The 20,661-nt window shown below is 37.0% G+C and overlaps 1 protein-coding gene across 1 annotated transcript in view; it reads left to right on the top strand.

Annotated features, from left to right (window-relative positions):
• TMEM163 (transmembrane protein 163) overlaps positions 1-20,661 on the top strand; it is a 103,299-nt gene that overhangs the window by 6,036 nt on the left and 76,602 nt on the right. The window lies entirely within an intron of this gene.

Below are 20,661 nucleotides of genomic sequence, written 5' to 3'. Positions count from 1 at the left end.
TTCTTTAAGTTTCAAGACATTTGTCTAGTTTACCTTTACACAAAGAATTTGGAAAAAAAACCCAAACCACTTTTATATGGAAAAAATGAAATATATTTCTTTTATTTCAAAACAGGAAAAAATGCTACATTATGTAAATAAAGATACATTTTAGTTCAGTGCAAATTTGTAAAATACCAGCTTTCTGTCTTGCTCCATTAAATAACACTGCATTACTATAAGGACAAAAAGAAATGTGGAATCTGGAACAACATCTTTGCAATGGCACATTCTCTGTTTAAAAGAAGGAAAAACCATAAGTGACTGGATTTAAGTGTTTATATAAACAAAAGGAAAGCTCTGTCTAGGAGACATCTAAGATGTCTCAAAACATCATTCTTCAGCTTCATAAAGACAGACTTGCTTTCTACACCCCCCCCCCCCCCCCCCCCCCCCCCAAGCTGCAGCAGCATGTGTTTTATTATTCTAATCTGCAGTGTATGACCTGCTGCTGGAAGTTGGTGTCAGCTCCCAGGAGAGATTATTAGAATCCAACCAAATGGTCTCTGAAAACTCAACATACGTTACTTGGAGCAATTTATATAGAAACACAGGTACAATAACTTGATTCAAAAAGAAGAGAAAAGAGAAGGAATACTTAAAAGCAGAATCTGACACTGTAAAGAATTTGAATGTTAACAAGAAAGCAGGACATCTGAGTTTCCATTTTGTTCTGCTTCATAAAAATGCAATAGTCTGTCTTTGCTACTGAAGCAACATAAAAGTAAGTAACTATGTTATAGAATAATTTTATTACCTATTAACAATATAATTTTAGGGAATATTGAGAAATGGCTTCATTTTATTTTATGTTTTCATTTGTCAGAGTTGCAAGACATAAGTATAAAATGGATAACTAAAACACTCCATTTCTTTTAAAAGGGTCTTTTTAAAAATTTTCTAAGATTAGTAAGGCTATCCGAAAGCTTTTATTTTCTGTTTTCCTTATTTCTGGCACTCTGGCAGTGTTTAGAAACCCTACAAAAAAACCAGCAGAGAAGGTAGTCCCTGCCTGTATATACTGTGACTGCATACTCAGCTGGAATGGATAGGCATTGAACTACTGAAATGAGCTGTTAGTAGCTGAGTAGTTTTATGTCTTTGGAATGTATCTTTCCTCGTGGTTTGAAGGGGCTAAATTTATGAAGAATGAAAGAGGAAGCAGCACACAGATACATATTAAATCTGTATAGACAGACTCTTAATAGACAGTTGACAGTTAACTTACATGCCACAAAAGCATTGCCAGGGCTTTTGATATACTTAGTATTAAAACTTTTTAATCTTTGAGGAAAATACATTCTTCTAGAATCACTTTGCTCCCCCATGCGATTTCAGCAGTTCTACTTAGTTTATCGTCTCATGTTGGCTGTTCTCTTCCTTTGTGCTGTCCTTTTAGCAGGTTCCTCTAGCCAATCTATGAGTTGGGAGACATGCCAGGTGACCAGTTTGCTACCTGTTTGATATAAATAACTAGTTGTCACTTTGGGGTGTCTGACACTGCCAATTCTTTGCAAACACCTGCTATTTAAAGCATCCTGTTTCCATTTTACCTCTTGTCTGTAATGGTAAAGTGTTAGCAATACAGCCCTGATGTTCCGTTCCAGTGAAAAATGGGGACCTGCTGTGCTAATTGTCGGGCAACGCTGACTGTATTCTCACTACTCTTTCTGATTCCCCTGTAAATTCTTCCTGTAAATTTCTGTTTTATCCTCTTATATGCTTCAAAATACTTTCTTGCAGGTGTATCTTATGGTGCTGCTTTTGCAGCAGCACATGATATAGTAAAGATACTAGGCCAGGGAACTGACATTAATTGATAACTGTAGTTGAAGAAATGGAGGACATGGAGAGTAAGGAAAATACTAAGGGGAGTGATACCTCTGTGCATGGTCTGTGTGGACAGTGGGGAAGTGATTCAGGAGCCTCCTTTTCCAACCAAGTGTTTGTAACTAGACTTCCTTTTCTGTTTTATGGTCTGCCCCCTCCCTTGAGGGTTGCAGCCTGATCACCATCCTTCCTTTCAAGACTAGTCTGTTTGCTTCCAAAGCTATATTTTTCCAGCATTAGAGTAAGTTGGAGTGGTTTATCTTGACTGGTATGAGATGTTTTCTTTCCGTGGGATTATGATGATGCTCCAGCTGAACATTTGCTTGGTAATATTGAAAGAGATTTATGTATTCAGATCAACGTAAGATTTATCAAGTAGTTTCCTTATTAGGTAATGATCTATGGCACATGAGGTGTAAGATCCATTGATCTGAACTCTGTGTGTTAGACTTACTATTAAAAAGAACCTGTGTATAGTGTATTATAAAAGTCTATAAATTCAAATTATGATATACCTATATACATGTCGTATATTTGCTACATAACAGGTGTATAGTATGTATTCTCTCTGGAATGGGCTGTTTTGTGGCCTGAAATATTGGAACACAGAAGATGAAATGCTGACATATACATCAAAATGTGTTTGGTCTCTTTAGGTCTGGCAATCTAAACTAGGCTAGACTGGATATGGAGCAGGACGGCTGCTTAAGGGAAAATGAAATCGTCATCTTTCATTCACCAATATTGAGAAGTAGGACTTACACAAACCATAAAATCGGCTTTTTCCTTTAGCTGAAAGACAGATCTCTTACTGTCAGGTACTTCTTAATATACTGAATTTTACTGCAGAAGTGCTGTACTTGTAAAAGACAATTTGGAAGCTTCGGCTGCTGTCTCTAAATACAGCTCCTGCACTCTGGTAATGGTTGTGATCTCATTGGCTTTGGATGCTGTTGAAGGTGTTGCTTTCCAGCATAGAGTTGCACAAGGCTTCAGTAAAATCTTTATAGACTTAAATTTGTAAGATCCTTGAGGTCAGCGGAGCCCTATGGTATCGTCTTCAGCGACTGAAAGTTAGGCTCGCCTAGAATCAGTTATGCATATTCTGACATTTGTGGGTTTGTGCAATACTTTTATGGTCAGATACTGAGAGATGCCTGAGGAATAAGTTAATTTCACTTTTCATTTTGATGCTGCCTGAAATATGTATGCTTGTGGAATTCTTATAAAGAGTGGATTTACATTTTTATAAATCATATAGTCATAAACTGAGACTAAAATTACTAAAATGAACATTAATTTATTCCTCAGCACTCCAAGTAACTACTGGAATAATAATTTTAATAGAATTATTTGTTTCTGTTTTACAGTAATACAAGAAAAGAAAGATAACATAATATGAACATCTTTTTTTGCAACATATATATGTATAGTATAAGGCTGCAGTCTAAATCATTTCATAATAACAACTATAACTTCTCCCTTCTGTAGCTGTAGTATTGTAGGTTCATACTGAGCCTAGTTTCAGAATCCTAACCGAAGACAAGGGACTATTACAGTGGAATGGAACTCTGGTGTTTTGAAACCCATGATTCTTAGTTTCTTGACGTTTATGTTACTAAAACATAATTTTGAAAAATATGCAAATATAACTTTTGCTGTTACAGTTTAATTTCTGCTCAAACAGCTAATCTCTGATAATATTGTCAAAGCAGAAAACAAACTCTCATTCTATCTGATATTTCTTGTCCAGTGTAGACTTGTGATTCACAGAATGTAGTTTGTTCATTCATCTTCCTGATTTGATTAGCTAAAATTGTTTCACAGTGAATGGAGTAGTCATATCAATATATCAAAACAATGTATAGACCAAATTCTGCACTAAAAGCTCTCTTTGTAGTCAGAGATTGAGTAAAGATTTAGAATGTATGCCTTTGTAAATGTAGGCTTTGTGAAGGGCTTTCATGAGGCAGCCGTCAAAATGGAACTTGCAGACAGCCTGTCCCAGTGTGGTCAGAGCACGCCTGAATAGGCCCTGCATGCTAATGCATCACAGGAAGAGTTGACGCTGAGCTATTTGCAAAATGCTGGGGAAATAGCAGGCAGGTTGTGAAATCTGTCCTCATGGCTGCTTTAGATATCACTCCTTTTGGATCAGCACAGACATATTTAAGGGTTTAGCTTTATAGAAATAACTGAAAACTTGAGTGCAACCAATAGGTCCATGATTTGAGGTCCTATCCTGGTAAGTGTTTAGTCTGGTGTAGTAAATATGCACTGTTATTTTGAGAAGGTGAATTTTATTCACTAAAAGAAAGACATTGAGGTGCTGGAGTGTGTCCAAAGGAGAGCAACGAAGCTCGTGAAAGGTCTAGAGAGCAAGTCTTTTGAGGAGTGGCTGAGGGAACTGGGGTTGTTTAGCCTGGAGAAAAGGAGGCTGAGGGGAGACCTTATCACTCTCTACAACTACCTGAAAGGAGGTTGTAGTGAGGTGGGTGTCGGTCTCTTTTCCCAAGTAACAAGTGATAGGACAAGAGGAAATGGCCTCAAGTTGTGCCAGGAGAGGTTTAGATTGGACATTAGGAAAAATTTCTTCACCGAAAGGGTTGTCAAGCACTGGAACAGGCTGCCCAGGGAAGTGGTGGAGTCACCATCCCTGGAGGCATTTAAAAGATGTGTAGATATGGTACTTAGGGACATGGTTTAGTGGTGGACTTGGCAGTGCTAGGTTTATGGTTGGACTCGATGATCTTAAAGGTCTTTTCCAACCTAAATGATTCTATGATTCTATTAATCTGTATAGTATCTCAGGTGGAAACTTGGTAGATGCAATTCTGTAAGTGGGGGTATTTTATAGGATTAGCTATTGGCCCATGGATAAGATATTACAAGTAAATGCAGAGAAACTGACAGTCTGATTTTGTATAAAATCATCTGTTTAAAAATGAATTACTGAAAAATGATTTATTAAAGTGAGCTTCCACATACTGGGATTAGCGAGGCATTTTGTTTGAAATGCGGGGTCCATACACATAGAAATTTCAGGGTAGAGCTTGCTTTCAGTTTAAAGCTTCATCCCAGTTCAGACTCTCTAACAGACAGATCGAAATGCCAACAAACCTTAGAAAGTATGGATCCAGGTCCCCTTTCTTCATTGGAATGACTAAATTGAGCCATAAAATCTCATTTTGGTTAGCTGTAGGACAAGACTGCTGATTCTCCTCCCCTATTATGCTACTCTGGTGTGCTGCAAATGGAGTTACATGGGACAAACATTGAACAATTGAAGGTGTTATCCTCTGGATACTCAGATGTGGACATATTGATGTAATCTGTCACTCCTCATCTCAGGCATGCTACTCAGACAGCTGAGTTGGGGAGTGACTATATTAATTTATTGATGAATATATCATTTTCGCAGTGACCCATTCCTATTCTTGCTTGAAAAATTAAATATATGCGGGCTTTCACTATGTTTGCACAATACTTAGTATACCCTGGGCACAGCTGTGAATAATAATAATCCTACTAATAAAGAATATAGGTGAAAGTTCATGGTTCTGAGGCTCTTTAGTTTGGATATCCAATTCAACATTTTTTAAAGGTCACTGAATTTCAGACAAATGATGGGCATTCAGAACTCAGGCCTGTTTTAGAATGTCTCAGCTGGGTACCTAAACAGAATTCTCCAGGATCGCTGACCACGTGAAAAGTCCTGGTCTTTGTGTTTTCTCTTTCAGGAGCTATACAGAATTGCATTTCTCACTCCTAAAGACCTGAGAGGGTTTTTTATTTTTGGCAGTAGAGCACATTACATTTATTCAGAAAGTTACATTTCAAGTCACAATACCATGTAGACCCTTAAAACCAAGTAAAGGCTAAATACAGAATAGAACTGCTGTATGATAGTATGCAGATCCCTCATTTTGCATATTTCTCAGGGCATTTAATTACATCAGTTACAGAAAGACAGATGCTTCAGGGCTGTAGTCTCACAGAAGTGTTAATGAAATATAGAACTTAGATTCCCAAGGTAGAGTTCTGATATTGGTGACACTTGTGCAACCCTATCGTCCTTGTTATAGCTGCATCACTACAGTCAAAACCAGAGTTTGGTCCTAACCATGTTATACATAAGATCTAAAGGACAAAAAAATCTATTGCCTGTGCAGCACTGGCAAAGTATAGCCTTTTGTTAGGTCAGTCTGTACTTTGTAACAGCAAAATGCAATTTTCATTCACTGAAAATGAAATGAGAGGCCAGTAAGGGCCTGTCTTTTTTTAGGCATACCAAACGCTAAGTGACTTCTTGGGAGGAGAAAATAGCATATGGATGTCAAGTTCAAGACTGGTAGCTGTTGAACAGAAGTATAGGTCTAAAATCTGCAATGCTTCACACGTCATGAAATCTTTTCCTTAGTTGGCAGGCAAAATGGTGATAGGAGTCTGTGAAATCTAGAACAGGCTATATAATGATCTCTGTGTATTTGAACAGTAAACAATTTAAAAAATTGTTGCTGTGGTGGAAGTTTATTAAAACAACTGAGTTTGTGTTTAAATGCTAACTTTTAAAACATATGAGCCTGTTGTATTTTTGCATTAGAAAATTGCAATTTAATCATTCCTTGTGCTAAGTACTGATTCCTTTCTCATGAGAGAAGATCATCTCAAAGAATTTTGAAATTAAAGCAGGATGCTGATATTGAGGGAAAACTAGCACTATAACATCATTTCATGAAGAATGAGGAACACGCAAGTATGTTAAGTCTAGGCTATTTATTGTAAAAATCATAATCACAATTCTTTCCTTTGTTTTTTTGTTTTTCCTTTCTGAGATTGTGGGTTTTTTTGTGCAAAAGTCTGAAATAAGTCTGTGCAATATCTAGACCAATAAGAACAGTAATGTCCTTTAAATGAATTAACATCTATGTTATATTACATAATTTATACCATATAAAATATATATAATATACATATTCTAATATATATAATATTTATTTTATAGCAGGAGATGTTAGACACTCAAAATTTGGTTTTCAGTTTTGCCAGGATTTCATTAAAGGCAACTTTGTGTTTAATGATTCAAAGGTTCCAACTGTGAGAGTACAGTGTAGCAAGGTACAATTTACAAATAAGTAAGGTAAATAACTAGGCAATGTTAAGTAATTGGGCTGGTGTCATGGATCCTACTCATATCCCTGAGAGAATTATACTGTGCCATTGGAGATAGATGTAGGTGGAGCGTGAATTTTACATATGGGAAAAGAAGAACTGAACACTTAATGGGGAGGCTTTAGGCACACCACTTGGCGATAACTGGGTGGTGTGGGAATAATGTGCCCTATAGCCATCCCTAGTCTGTAGTGGATGAAAAATGTGCATCTTGGCTAAAAGTAGACAAAAACAGTTAGAAAAGGAAGGAATATTAGGTTTATTGCATGTGATTGGTATTAACTGTTGTCCGTAAAAAAACTGTTTGACTTTTTCTGTATGAAATTGAATTTAAATGATCCTCTAGTACAAGTCTCAATTGCTACTCTTGCTTTATTTGGTATATCACATAGGTAAGTGGTTGTACATCTGCCCTTTGAAGGAACATCACTGCAGTCTTTAAAGTCAAATGTATTTTCAATCAATCGCTGTAGTATCAGTTCCACAAAGTAGTACCTCAGCTGTTGCAGGCTTACATCTTGTGCAAAGGCATGAATGTGTTAACAGATTTCTTTATGAATGCCTGATATACCAGTAGAATTTGATTTTCATAGATCATGAGATATTTTCTCTGCTCTCCCAATTTAAAAACATGCTTCTTTGCTTGTTGGCAAAGATGAACTTGTAATTCTTTGTACCTGGAGCTGAAAATCAAGATTAATGAAAGAAAATGGATGTTTAATATTCATTGTACAGTATCACTTTATTGTTTGAAGTTTGTGAGGTTGTAAAGCACTACTGAATTAAAACAAACTTCTCAGGCAGCAGCGAAAGTGATGAATATCAGAACACAGCTTTCTTTTCCTTAGGTTTTCTTTACTTCTGCCAGAAATTTTAAAATATTCATTAAGTTTTAACTTAGTAGACAACAAAATGTAAGCAACAAAATGTAAACTTGTACCTGATTTAAATTTTTTAATAGCGTTTATAACTTTTGCTTTACTGGGGAGGTTGATAGTGCTTGGTGTTTACTTCTTGACACTTATTCTCTGTGATTTTTCAGTAACAGTGTTTGAGTTCCTTTCACTGAAAGTCAAATCTTGTTAGATTTTAATAGTTTTTCAGTGCAGAGTTTTATTTGCAGATGACTCATCTTGTTTTGGTATACCTGCACTGTAGGAGGACGTAATAACAGTAAAATAATCACATAATAATATCTGCTTCTTTACAATGCAATATAGCTCCCAGCAGATCTATACCATGTTGCAGTAGAACATTCTGTTGGTTGGCTGACACATGTGCTTCCCTGTTGCCAACTCTGGTGAAGCAATGGTAGTGCTAGATGAGAAATGGGAGCATCTGAGAGACTGTCGGTACACACAGAGTGGTAGCAGAGAAAATCTATTATAACGGAGGGTGATGTTGTTTGAATAGGTGGCACTGCCCCTTCTGAGGTTGATAACCCAGTATTAGCTGAAGGACACTTTTGTTTCCGAAAATACCACCAGCAAGAGCATAAAACTTATGTCCTAGATATTCCTATTTGTTACATGCTATGACACTTTTTGAGAGAAGACAAGTTAATACTGATCTTGTGAAAAATCCAGTTTGATAAATTAATCTATTATTTCATTTGAAAAAATTATTATTTATCATTGTAGGTGGTAAACTGTACTAGAACCCCATTATGCTCCGTTAAACAGCTGTGCTTGTCCACTGGAGTGGTGTGCATTTCTGGCACATTGTAAAATGATGTGTGTGTGTGGTTTGTTCAATCTGTTATTGTACCTTACTGAAAATATTACACTATATTACACTAAAATAAAAATAGGTAAATATACCGTGGGGTTGGGTTGTTTTGTGGTGGTGTGTTTTGTTTGGGTTTTTTTTTTTTTTCATTGAGGGGATGGTACTTGGATGATAAGGGTCTGCAGTTGTTCTGATCTCTATTTTGCGTTCATAGATTTTGATATCCTGTCAAGCAACTGTAGTGTCAGTTGGTCAGGTCTTTCAGGTTGAAAGATTGGAGAACTTTGATACATTGTATTAAAAGGGTAGTACAACCTGGTCAAATTAGTTTTGTTCAAATTAGGATTATCAGAAGTCTTTGGTAAAGACTGAAACCAAAAGTCTGGAGATAGGGGAAGGCAAGATAACTTTTAATAGATATTAACCTTCATTTGCAAACCAGCTTTCTCCAGAAAAACCATAAAGCGCTCCTAAGTATCTCTTCTGACTTTCGTGTATGGCCCATTACCGTTCTTTTTTCTCTGGATGTGCAGAAAAAGGGACAGATAAGCTTAGCTTCAGAGTTAGAAGAAGCAGATTAGTCAGTGCTTAGTCAAAGAAGAGTGACCAGAAATAACCAGCTGGTATTTTTGCTAGACAGAAAAACTGCAGAGGAAGGGGGATAGTCTGACAAATACTGTAAAAATAGTTAGACAAGAGGCATCTGCCTTCCAGGAACTGCTGCCGAATAAGTGGCTTTTGGTACTTGCACCATGAACTGTGCCTTTCTGGAGAGATCTCTGGGCCATTTTCATGCTAGCTGCAATGCTGAGAACATGAGTAAGATCTACTGCAGAACAGGATCCTCAGCTGAATCCTAAATGAAGACTTCTCATCAGATACGAAGACTGTTTATCTTCTGCTATTAAAGATTATGCATCAAGGAACTGTTAAGTATAATGTATCTTTTCAATATATCAAGGTGAAGAAAATATACCTCTAAGTGCATTATCCTCAGATCACATTTTTTAATGAAACACTTCAGTGGCCAAAAAATGACAGTATTTCCCCAGGCTCTGAAAAGAAAAATCTCAAATTTTAGAGGAAAGATTTATTATCATTCAGTGGGAGATAGAAGAGAATGGAAATGCAGCCTGCAGTGTCAGCTAGGATGTGTAGCTGGGGAAAATAAAAGTAGCTCCATGCATTCCCATTATGGTAGGCCTGATAGACAACTGATAGACAGGTTAAGGTATACTTGAAGTGCTGAAGTCCACATTAGAAAGCAGTCCCTTAGAAACAGTATTTTGTGGAAACCACATAACTAGCTTTACCTTGATCAAAAGAATGATTTGTGATCCTTCCATGATAAGAATGCTCTTTCAAAGCAACAGATGGCTTCAGATATTTAATAACAGATTTGTGATGTTTGGAACAGTTAAATTCACATTTAGTGTGATTTGAGTTAATCCTAGAAAAACGTTTCTAACAGTTCCATGGAAAACATAGGGCAGAGCCAAGTAACCAGCATCAGACCTGGCTAGCATCATGGAAGCTAGTGACAAAACTGATAGTGATTGCAGTGGTGGCAGATCACTTCCTAACTACATGGCTAAAGAGTTACGAGAAAACTGCTAAACAGCGCAAGAAAAAGAAAGACAGCCTGTACTAACATTGTTTCATGTTGATCAATTTGTGTGTGTGTAAGTGCATGCTGCTAGGGACACAGAAAGGCAGATGAAAGGCATCAGTCTTAGCTTGTTGTTTTGTAAGAGAGCAAATGAGGGCTATATGTATGCCTGGAGGATTATTGTCTACCTCCCGACTTGATAGACATCACTATTCTCTGACTTGCTGCTGCGGCTAACATATATCAGACTATAATGTCTAACTATGTGGAACTAATAGTACCCAAAAGAGCCAATTCGTTTGCTCATCTTTGTGGCACATTAGAAACTAATAATAAACTGTGTCTCCTTTTTATTTATCATGACTTGATATTTCTGTGTGTAATTAGCTGCAACAAGAAGAGGAGAGATTGTTTAACAATTCTCTCTAGCCATGAAAAAATAGGTCAGCAAATTAATTTGTACAGGTTGTTAGTTAAGGAGGTAAAATTCATAGTTATTTGCCTTTTACCATGTGAGTTCTGATCGTGGGAAACCTGTAGTTACTGCTTGTGCATGTGTTAAAAAAAAAAAAAAAAAATTACATGTGATATGGAGATGTGGGCAGCAAAATGATCCGATTTTGTTATTTTGAATCCTGGTGAACACTTGAGCAAACCCTGCTCAAAGGGAGATTTCCTGCTGCTCTCCCACTAAGAGATACTCATTGGGTTATCATGTGTACATTTCCCTGCTGAGAAGCATCTGGTGGATGAAAACAAGACTTGGATTTAAGAGATAATGTTGCAAGTAATGTTTAATGGCTTATGGAATCTTTAGGCTTGAAATCTTCTAAATATACTTAAAGTAATTTATAGGGACACATCTTCAGTTGGAGTACCTAGATTTGTTGACTTCCATGGGCTTATCTCAATTTGAAACAGATAAGCATCTGGCCCTAAAGCTTATGGCAAATGATAGGATGAACTTACACTATATCAGGTGTTTTCAGACTTACATCTCCTTTTAGCATTTTCTTATTCTTTCCATAGTAACTCTTGTTTTGTACCTCATTTTTGTGAGATACTATTTGCTTAAGGTAGCCTGTTTAAACTTTCACAAGCATTTTTAAATGCTGAGGAAAAAAGGTGAATTAACGCTAACTCAGATCCTACTAGGTTCACAGAGACTGGGCCAAGAATTTGCTCCAGGGACTATTCTAAATCTGGGCATAGCCCAAGCTTTCTTTGTAGCCTTGGGAAAATGATTTTACTGCTGTAAGCTTGTTCTCCATCTGTACACATCAGGTTTTGATACATGAAAAAGTAACTGAATTTTCTGCCAAAAAATTGGAGTGTTTTGCTATACAGTATTTGACACGTTTATGTGTATCCTAAGTCTTCCATAGTGACAACGTGCTCTGAATTTTGTATGTACATTTCTAGGCAGGTATTGCAGGCTGCTTCATCTCAGTACTAGACCTCCTGATTTGTGGGATAATTTCCGTCATTTGTTGTGGTTTACCTTGTGAAAACTATTTCAGAGTCACAGAACTTTTAATGTTGTAATGCTTGTGATTGAATGTGTTTAGATGTATTTGACTTCTTGTTGCCTAGGCAGTAGTAATTTTACAGTTGAGCAATGTGTTTTGGGTTGGTGGGTTTTGAGGAACGTGGTGTTATTCTTGTTTGTATTTTGGTGATGCAGTTAGCCCACTTGCTGCTGAACTGGGACAGAGTAAAGGCCCTCATAGACAATTAAGAGTAAGAGGACAGGATTGTGCAGTTGTGTGTGGTGGAGGCTGTTGGTGGAACAGCTTCGCATTGTGCAATGCCTCTCGAAGTTCATGAAGCGAAGTGCTTGGGGACTTGGACCTTTTTCTTTTTTTCTTTTCTACCTTTGGTAGATGGTAGAGAAAGGTAAATGCTACTAACATTTGTTTTTCAGTGCTGGGAAACTTGTTTCTTCTGTTTCTTTGAGTAACCATTTTCATTGGCCAGATAGATGTTGGAAAGAACTTTTTACAACTTAAAATTGCTGTCAAATGAGTACCATTGAGAAATAAAAGAAGACAGGAGAATGCTAGGAAATAACCTGCCTTGAATTCTAAGTGCATGAAGTTTTTGAGATCAAGGAAGAGATCCTTATGGAGATTTGCAGTTTAAAAAATTTTAAAGTCTCTTTAAGCAGCAAGTAAGATAGTTTTAACCATTGACAGTTGTCAGGAACACATTAGTGAGGCCTTGACTTTCAAGAAAGAACCTATTTTTTTAGCTGTATGTTTGACCCAATGTTCAGTGTAACTTTTCATGTCAGCACAAGTCTGATGTTATTTTTTGCAGGGCTATGCTACATTTATTTCACGTACTTTTACTTCTTTTGGGAAAAACTGAGCCTGAGGTTTTGAAGATAAGAGGTTTTTGTCACAAAGCTCAGCACTCTGCAGTTCAAAAGTAAGGTTTTAAAGCTGCATCAAAAGTGCAGTTGGATTCCATGAGGTTACCAAATGTTTTCTCCTTTATTCTTTTCTTCTTCGCTTTATTTTCTGCCAGGAGTTGAACAGGCATTTGGGGTTTGGCTGGCTCAGGTGTGGCCTTCTAAAACTAGGTAAGTTACATCTTTCACAGAATATATAGACAGATTGGTCACTGCATTTACTACTCTGTAAGAATCTGCTGATAATTTGTAACTGAGCTGTGAATATTTTCAGGGCATGACAGAGGGAAGTGAAATGGGAGTCTAATGGGTCAGAGTAGCTAAAGCATGTATGTCGCTGAAGATCTCTATGGTGTTGGAGGATGTCCCCCTAATCCTTGTAGCTGAAAAACTAAGCAAGAATCCATTTGTGAAGGCTAAGGAAGTCTACCAATGTGAACATCCAGAATGGTGTCCCTGATGGTTTTCTTAGGTGGCTGAAAGTTTGTATCCACCACCTATTTTAGAATGGAGAAGACAGTCTTGCCATGTTGTCTTAGAACCATAATAAACAACTTTCTGCATATAAAGTTTCACTTTATATCTCCTCCTCGTATGCTTAGAGTTCACTGTGAAATAAATGCTGTTTTGCAGTGACTGTTAGGCACACTGGAGTTTAGTGGAGTTGGTGATTTGTTGCTCTTGCTGTGTACTGTATGCATTTTCTGCATAGGCTTCCTGCTGCAATGCAGTTTGCTGAGCAGAAAAAAACCTTGCTAAATTTTGCTCTTACAAAAAGCAAGCCAAAATAATATGCAAAATTCTGTAGTACAGGAAAAAAGGTTTGCTAAATATGGTACTGATTTAAAACAAGACAAAAAAAGCACCCCAAATACTGTGTTAAGTTTGTTTAAAAATTGAGAGACAATGGTTATCACTGATGACATCCATTTTTCATGATCAAATGCACATCACTTATTGAGTGTACAAGGTACATGTTTCTGTGATGATGTATTCTTTTTTGAGCCAGTTGTACTTGTCATTTCAATGCCTGGTGTGGAGAGGAACTTCAGGTAGATGATTTGAGGAAGAGCTACAAAAGAATTGTTGTCTTGCCTGACCTTTAAAGCTCTTGCAGCCTCATATGGCATAGTCAGCGTTTGAGGATGTGGATGGGAATTAGGGAGGACATACAGAGGAGTTCTTAGGGATAGAAGATTACGTGCTAACAGTGAATCTACTGGGTCTGCAGGTCAGGCCTGAGAAGGTTTCGGTGTCTTGTGTGTCACAAGTGGTGGTTGTCAAGTCTTTGAAACAGACTTTGTTTACAGAGCTGCTTTCAGTCCCAGTGTCTTCACTGTTCTCATGTACACTGGCAATGCTTGATGTCCCTGGAATGAGGAAAAGCAAAAGGCTTGTCTAATCATCATATGGGCAGATGACTTGAGTGCTTTTAAAGACGGGAGTTTTTTGATTTTTCTTTCCCCTTGGGTATTCTTGGTTTTACTATGATATTGTATAGAAGTGAGAACAATCAGCCTTTCTTTTAATGACGGTCTTAAAAATGTAGGTGGACCTGAGGATTTGCATGACTTTCACATAATTCAAGAAAGCAGACATGCTTCCAGTTGGAAAGCAGGGATGGAATCTGGAGATGTCAATGCTAAGCACATATGGGAATGGACTCTGAAGTGGATAATTCAGGGTAAAACCCACCAAACTTGGCAGCGCACCGCTTTATAAACAAGGAGGTGATATTCAGTCATCCTGTCCTACATAATAGAGGGCACATGGGAAAACAAATTACAAAATTGGGTTGCAAAGAAGCTGCAGGACTAATAAATTGGTTTGGAAATCTAATGTGAATGTATAAACATAAGCATGCAGATACTGTGATTTAAAGCAAGAGCACAAACTATGTGGTGTCTTGCTAAGTACTATGTAATAAGGAATTACATTGCATGGATGCCGTGTTTCTAAAAATGCATTCTCAATTTCAGACGAAGTAAGCTCTCAAGAGGGTTGGGGCAGCTGAGGGACAAGGGTTATAAAACCAGGCTTGCACTCTTGTGCACTACAGTCAATTCCCTGGCTGCCTGGCACAGTGAGCAAGGTTGCTTACAGCAGATAATTATACAAAACTGATTTAATTCAGAAGGAGAGTGTCCTAGACTGTCAGTTTTCGAAACACTCAGAAATCTTTGGAGAAAAGGCACTTTTGAAGGTAAAGAATTGTGTTTGCTGATGCTCGTGCTGTTCAGCTGTGTCTTCCCCCCCTCCGCCCCGAATTTCTCATGCAAGTATAAATAGGTTATTCATCAAAAGTAGAGGACACATGAGGACCTGACCTTTGCTTGTAATGAATCTATTTAACTATCATCCAAGTGATACATTTCACAGTTAACTGTAGTTTAAGAAGTGATATTGCTACCTGTGCTTTACAGGCAGTTTCGCAGTTACACAGCAATTTTATTCTGACAAGCAGCAGATTTGATCTTCAGTTTGAATGTGTCCGTCTCTGGGGCCCAATTAGGAATGAATGCAAATAGTGTGCTTTTCCTTTCCTGGTGGCCTAGGCTTCACATTTGCAGTGAGCTGGAACTGCAAAAAGTGTTAGTTACTACATGGTGCAAGAACACCTTTTAGAACTAAACATTTATAATCTGTTTTCTACATTCTAACTTTTTGTATGTGTATACAATGATTTCACTAGGACGTTAGGTAAGATGCAGGGTAATTAATAAAATGTATCCTATTAATGATGATGTGTAGCTCTCCTACTCACAGTAATGTATCTGCCTTGATTTCACTTGTGTAACTTTAATCAGAATTGATTTTTACGTTCATGTGGTATGGTACGTGTCTTGTGATGCTGAAAAAATTAAGATAAGGAAAGTCAACATCCTGGGTCAGCAGAAGATGTTGACAAAGGGGTTCTGTTTGGGAGATACTGGGTATTCATTATCTTCGCTGCAATCAATAGAAATCCTTTGACATAGGGTGAGATCAATAGCTGGGAGTATTTGACTTTGCAAAAAAGTGCATGAAAGGCAAAGAATAAAAATATATAAAAGAGCTAGTTAGATTATGTTTTCCAATTCACTGTTACATAGGTGCCACAAAATAAAATGAAACCAATAAGCGTGCATGGTCAACCAGGCAATATGCCCTCAGCACTGTAGGTGTTTGGAAACAGCAGACTAATGAACCTAAGAATCAGTCTACTTCAAAGACAGACATTCCCATTACAAAGATACTTCCAGTGAGCACTTGTTCATGCTTTAGAGGTGGGATTTTCACTGAAGCAATCAAGCTCTGTAAACCTTCCTACTGTGGTTTAAGAAGTTATCAGTAAACTGTCCTCAAATGTCTCCTCTGTCCCTTTGCCTCTAGGTACTGTCCCTACAATGGAGTTAGCAGGACAGAATATATTCATTTATTACCTGTGCTTCATCTACTACCTTGTAAAGTCCAGGGTTTTTTTAATGTGAGTTAATTGTTTTGGCTTAGGCAAATGATAGGCTCTAGAAAATCTAAATTCACTTTCTAGTTCTGGGGCTGGTAGGTCGCTTAATTTTTCTGTCACCACATTGCACTTGGATTTTGAGGGCTGCACTCAGTTCTAATCATTCTAATTTAAGGTGAAGAATTAGAAATTAAACAGAAATTAGAACTTTAAATGACTGATTTAATTGTTCAGTTTTGTTTTAATTGAGATTATTCACATTGTATTCATAAGCCTTAGTAAGATCATGGTCTTAGGCTTTCACATTTTCAGGAAGGGATATCTTTTTCCAAGTGTTGGTATAGTGTAGAATATAGTATAGAATTCCACCAGTTTTAGGTAAAAATGACAGTGCTAGGATAGTTACAGAAATCACAGAAATACAGAAGAAGGTACCTAGGACCTTGAAGGAGGTTTTAGTGTAGTTGCATATGGGTTTGTTGAATTTCCTCCTCATATTTTCATCTATTGAAAAAAAAAAATCAAGATCATTCAGAATTCTAATACTGTCTTTTTAGATCATCTTCAGTCCTCCTACTGAGGTTGGGTGGGATGGGATCAAAACTTCATGCTTCCATGTTACCCATAGGTATAACACTGTAAAATTTGAGGTAGGGATGAGAACCCTGGCCCCAGTGAAGCTTTTGTAGGATTTTTTCCTCTTTCTTCAATAGGTCCAGAATGTCATTTGCCAACAGTATTAAGAATTCCAAGGAGTATTTGTTTTCCCCCGTTAAAAACATTCCATTTGGCTTGTAAGGCCTTTTTGGAATGTTTTCTGCCTTTGGTTGCTATGATGAAATCTGTAACTTGAATATAATTTTCTGTTCATGAGTAATTTGTTAATCTTGCTGTGTTCAGATTCAGTGGTGGTGTTCAACTAAAAGTGGAAGAACAAAACCCAACCCTTCATGTCCCACAATTATATTTAACAGTGCTTTATGTCTCTGTTGCCTCATCTGTTCCCATTCTTATTTTAGGAGAAATCTAATGGCTACTTAGGAAAACACTGCTTTTTTTGCTTCTTGCTCTCTGGAAGGACAAAAGGTTAGAGCAAAGAAGGATTGTATGTTAGTACAGGAGCAATTCTATTGTGTTATAGTGTCTGGAAGCAAGGGTTTTAAAAAACTGAAAAAACAAATTCGGACCCTGAAATTGGAGTGAATTCCTGTTGTTTATAATGGGCTGTGATTTTATGGAATGTCTAAAAATGAAATTTATATTATTTTTTCATGGAAGTGATAATGATACAGAGTGGAATGCTGCCGGTAAGGCAGTGGGCACTGATGAGAAAATGATGAGAAAAACACCCTTTGATTTTAGGTTCTGGGATTTTTAAGTGCAATTTTAGGTCCATTTTGAAAGACTTATAATCTTTGATATATAATGGTGTTCACTGAGAACCAGAGAAGAAGCAGTAGCTGCTGTTGAAAATGTAGCTATTAAGTTTTAATTTTTTTTTTTTTACGTAGAAAATAATAAAAACAGGCCCTTTTTCTTTTTTGTACACAGTAAGACTGACTTTCTTACCTATAGGAAGAAGCATCATGTTTCAATTCTATGTTGTACACTGACATGCTCTGCTTTCTAGGCCAATTTTTTGCACCCTCTGTTGCCTTTTTCCAGTAGTAGATGGAAATAATAACTTTTTATTTCTATTTCAAAAAGGGTGACTTACTAAACCCCATTACCACTGTCCAGCAAGAAAAGTGCTTCAGATCACAGGCTAAGGGAGAAGGCTGCATTGCTGTACAGCTCATTTTATCTTTGCTCCTGCCCCCATCACTACAGCCATTCAGGCAAATTGCCGTTAAAATGGTGTAAGGTGCTGTGAATCGGTGCATGTAAAATGCTGGAAGAAGAGACTAGTACAACCTAGACTGCAGTTACTGTTCAGATGACATCTCTGAAATGCTGGCTTTCTCTGAGGCCTGCTTGTTCTGGGTGGGCTGATGCTGAGAATTAAGCAGGTGGTCTGTTTTGCTGTGTATGCCTTTGTGTGGTACACAACTTTCCCTATCACTTAAAATAATTTTCTTTTCCTGAAAAATGAAAATTAAGGCTGGTATTTTCAAAGGTGTCTCCATCCTGGAAAAAGTATGCCATTCTGGAATTCAACTTCTTTTTATTAAATGACTCATATTCTGATTAAAAAACATGAGATCTGTTTGTCTCCAGTATTTGTTAACTTTCAAAGCTTTAGTTATTGTTTTGTGGTAGTAGAAAATCTGACACGATATAGGCATTTTTATATTAGTATTATTTATTCTATTTCCCTTATGAAAATAGCTACTTCAGAGTACAATATCTTTATCAGTTTAAATATTGACATGAAGGAAATTGCAATGCTTTGGTTATAGCATTTACTAGTATACAGTTTTATTTACAGTATTTAGAAGTATACTGGACATATCCTTTATGCTCCCTGGATCCATTTACATAGGCTGTTTGAAAATCTAAGCCTAAGAATACTGCTGGATGCTGTTTTCAGTGGCTAACGGCAATACAGAGGTACGGCAAGCCGGATTTCCTTCTTACTCCATAGAGAGACAAACTTTTGTCTACTTGACAGATGGAAAGATGACAAAGTTTTGTCACTGACAGTTATTAATCTTCTCAATTTTTCATTCACCTTCTTGTTGGCAAGGGCTACTGTACTCTGTATTTTATTTCACGTAGGCTACGATCCTGAATCACACTTAAAAGTTCATACATAGTGTCTGCCTTTAGTGCCGTGCCCACTTCCACAGATATTGGTGAAGGATCCAGAACATCGTGTTACTTTTCTGTTTTGTGAAATGATGATTAAATCTGAGCTGGTTTAGAAAATAACATAGTGATTCATAACGCTGCACATAGCGCTGTTGAATTTTGAGATGAGTAAAAATAGCAGGGGTAGCTGCTTTGAACAACTGTCAAGTTTGCGAGTCCAAAATTAATTGACAATTTCTTTTCTTTCTCCCCTGATTTGCTTGGATTATAGAAAGGCAGAATTTAGCTTTAAGGGATGGTGTGAAAGCAACAGAACCTGGAGACGTGAATTCTTTATGCATTTCCACTCTTACCTATCAGATTAAACCCTTTTTCAAATCAGGAAAGTTTCTTAGCTTTTTTTTAATGGAAAGATAGATGATTTATCTAGCAGATTAAGAATATTAAGCAACCTCCTCTCTTCTGTGCTCACTGTACAAGTAATGATGTGGTATTTCTGATATTTCATGATATGAGTCTGTTTTGCTGATGTAGTTCATATGGTTAATTGCCTTTAGCTGGAGTTAGGTCAGCCTTGTAAGTAGTGGACTTCAAAGCAGTTGACATTTGTTTGAATGGTTTTCAGTCCCCTAGCAACTGAATAGCTTGTCATCTTGAAAAATTAAATTAGGTTTTCCAGAAGTACTTGAGAAAGCAATTCTTTTGTAATTGAGGTTTAAAATTGAAAACGAAAGGTTGGAGAAGGAGAAGCAATCTTATTCTGGAAAAGAATGTTACCCTAAACACTGTTGTTTGAGTGACAGATTGACAGTCCTAAGAAAGACAGGAATTGTGTTTGCATGTACTTCAACCTCTGGAGGAGCAAACAAGTAGCGCGCTTCTGCTCTTCTCTTCCAGCTGGAGAGAATGAGAAAATAGATGCAGTCCAAATTTCAGTTTTCTGTTGTGGTGCTATTTGTTCTTAAAGGAAGATTAATACAAATTCAGAGTCAGGTCTGGTGGACATGGTGGGTTGTTGGGATACAAATCAATGGATAATTTGTCCCCTCAGATCATTATTCTTTAATTAATTTTTTTTTCCTGTGGGTATAAATCTTCTGAAAAATAGGGAAAAATCTTTCTCTTCTGAAGAAATAGCCTGTAGAATAAAATTTCCATTAGAATTAAATTACATGCTTAATAATTTAAGATACTATTTTAGAAGTTATAAAACTTAAAAGAACTGCATATTGCCTTTCTCTTCTACTCCCCTCCCTTTTTTCCCTATCCCTGTTTTTGTGTTGTTTTTGTTTAAGTGCCCATTTGTTTTTGATCTCAAACTATGCTTTGTTCAAGTGCTTAAACAGCACTTTTTAAACCATTCTGAACACTATACTTTTTATTACATTTTTATCATTCTTAGGTGAAAGTCTGCTGTCTAGGTTATACATACAGCGATTATTGACTTCAGGGGCAGGTACCTGTTCTTAGGCTGTTACCTGGCTTTAAATAAGATCAACATTGATAACCTTGCCATGTGGTTTCAAGGGCATTTTAACCAGGTCCTCTGTTTCTGTGGTTTCCCTGGACCTAAGTCTGCTGTTGTCTTGATCATGTCGCAAAACTACAGATTCAGATCCTGAATCTGTACTCTGTTGCAGTATTTTATGTTTTTGGTTTATTATTTATCACTAG

This window comes from Gymnogyps californianus, chromosome 7, assembly GCF_018139145.2.
Source record: "Gymnogyps californianus isolate 813 chromosome 7, ASM1813914v2, whole genome shotgun sequence".
NCBI lineage: Eukaryota > Metazoa > Chordata > Aves > Accipitriformes > Cathartidae > Gymnogyps > Gymnogyps californianus.
Note: the sequence above shows the minus strand (reverse complement) of the source record. Positions and strands in the feature narration are given on the sequence as shown.